We start from the raw sequence: 2,343 nt of genomic DNA on the forward strand, positions 1-2,343 counted from the left end.
TTGTGACAGCACACAAAAACATGTGATGAGAAGATATCAGGGCAGCCAGTAGCGAGCAGAACTGATGAAAACATTGCAAAAATTCATCAAATTATGTGTCAAAATCATTGGCTGAATGTGAGAAGCATAGCAGACCAAATAAACATCAATACAGAAACAGTTAAGAAAATCTTAACTGAAAATCTTGGCATGAGAAAAGTGTGCAAAAATGATTCCCAAGGAGCTCACCGATGAACAAAAGCAAAGGCAAATTGAGGTTTGCCTCTTGGAGAGGCAAGATGATGATTTGGGCCATGTTATCACTGCTGATGAAACATGAGTGTACCAATACAACCTTGAAACAGTGTAAAAGAGCACAATGGAAGTCACCCAATTCTCCACGACCACAAAAGCTCCGTCTGTCCAAAACAAGAGTCAGAACGATGTTGCTAACCTTTTTTCTTATCAGCAGGGTTATTTATTTTGAATTTTTATACCAACTGAACAAAGAGTAAATGAGGTTTACTATTTGGAAGTGCTGAAAAGGTGAGTGAAAAAGTTAGACAAAAATGATCTGAATTTTTTGTCAACAATCCATGACTCTTGCATCACGACAATGCACCAGCTCACATGGCACCGTCTGTGAGGGAATTTTTAGCCAATAAACAAATAGCTTGATTGGAACACCCTCCCCACTCACCTGATCTGGCCCCTAATGACTTCTTTCTTTACCTCAAGATAAAGGAATTATTGAAAGGAATACATTGATGAGATTCAAAACATCAAGTGTAATACGAAGACAGTTCTAATGGCCATTCCAAAACAGGAGTCCCAAAATTGCTTTGAAGAGTGGACGAGGTTCTGACATCTGTACATAGCTCCCAAGGGGACTTCTTCAAAGGAGACCATAGTGATATTCAACAATGAGGTATGTAGCACTTTTTCTAGGATCAGTTTGCAAACTTAATTTTCACACCTCATATAATAGATTCTAATATTATTAGCATGGCAGCCAAGAAAAATCTCCTCCCTGTGCCACCTAGATAGTTCCCACAGGGGCCAAATAAGAACAAAAATCCCTCCTCCCGACCAGAAGGAGTGGTCAGCAAGGACCCAACCTGGGAACGTCTGCGACACCATCCCTAAATCTTGAATATTTCGTGCCCTCATTTTAAACATGTTAAAATCCGAAGCTTCTTTGTTCTCTGGGGCAGTTGCTCTTCTTCGGGGCCTGCCCACTCTCATGCTGTCTTGAGAGTGTCCTGTACTATTTTCTTTCTTTTCATAAACCTGTCGCATACCACACAAGGGCAGTGAGAGAACGAGAGGGGGCAGTGAAGGGTTAAAAAAGAAAAGAGGGCCGCCACTGCCGTGTTTCTTGGGGCGCCTGTGTCTGGACTGGTCGTCCCTGCCCGCAGTGTCTGCATTGCTCTGTGGTAAAGGCGTAGAGTTGGTGGCCACAGCCTATTGGCTGGGATGAACCACGCTCTAGGTGGAGGCAGGGGAGCCAAGCCGCAGCCATGGCCAGTACAGTGGTAGCAGTTGGAATGACCATCTCTGCTGCAGGATTTGCAGGCCATTATGTTTTGCAAGCCATGAAGCATGTGGAGCGTCAAGTAAAACAAGTGTTTCAAAGGCTACCCAAATCCGCCTTCAGTGGTGGGTTTGAACCCAAAATGACAAAATGAGAAGCAGCATTAATATTACGTGTGAGCCCTACTGCCAATAAAGGAAAAATAAGAGATGCTCATTGATGAATTATGCTTTTAAATCACCCAGACAAGGGAGGATCTCCTTATATAGCAGCCAAAATCAATGAAGCTAAAGATTTACTAGAAAGTCAAGCTAAAAAATGAAGTAAATGTATGATGAATTTTAAGTTCTTATTAGTTTATGTATGAGTACAAGCTTTTTATAATAAAATGCCTCAATGCTACAAATTTTAAAAATGATTAAGCACAAACTAAAAGCTTTGGTACGTCTCTTGTTTAAATTTAGAATTTTAAATCAGATTATACAGTATTTGGAGATTAATGCCCAATAATTAGGGATAAATACATACCATTTGAATAGAAATACTGTTCATTACTCATTTAGCAAATAATTTAGTACCTATTTCAAAGCAAAGTAAACATGAAAGTCTGTGGGGTGGGAAACTGATAAACTGGTCATTACCATGTGATAAATATTATGATTGATGAATTAGCACAGGTTGTTATAGTATGGACTCATCTCATTGAGAGGAAAGACTGTCAAGGTACAGAGAACTGGCCCAGCTGCTTGGAACACTGAATTTAAAAGTGAATTTGGGGCCGGCCGAGTGGCGCAATGGTTAAGAACTGGCTTGGGACGCCAGAGGGCCCC

General features: G+C 40.9%; 1 pseudogene; it reads left to right on the plus strand.

Annotated features, from left to right (window-relative positions):
* The first annotated feature begins 785 nt into the window (after positions 1-785).
* Positions 786-2,316, plus strand: LOC109394385 (mitochondrial import inner membrane translocase subunit TIM14 pseudogene; annotated as a pseudogene).
* The last annotated feature ends 27 nt before the right edge of the window (positions 2,317-2,343 follow it).

The sequence above is a fragment of the Hipposideros armiger genome, unplaced genomic scaffold (assembly GCF_001890085.2).
Source record: "Hipposideros armiger isolate ML-2016 unplaced genomic scaffold, ASM189008v1 scaffold_421, whole genome shotgun sequence".
Classification (NCBI taxonomy): Eukaryota; Metazoa; Chordata; class Mammalia; order Chiroptera; family Hipposideridae; genus Hipposideros; species Hipposideros armiger.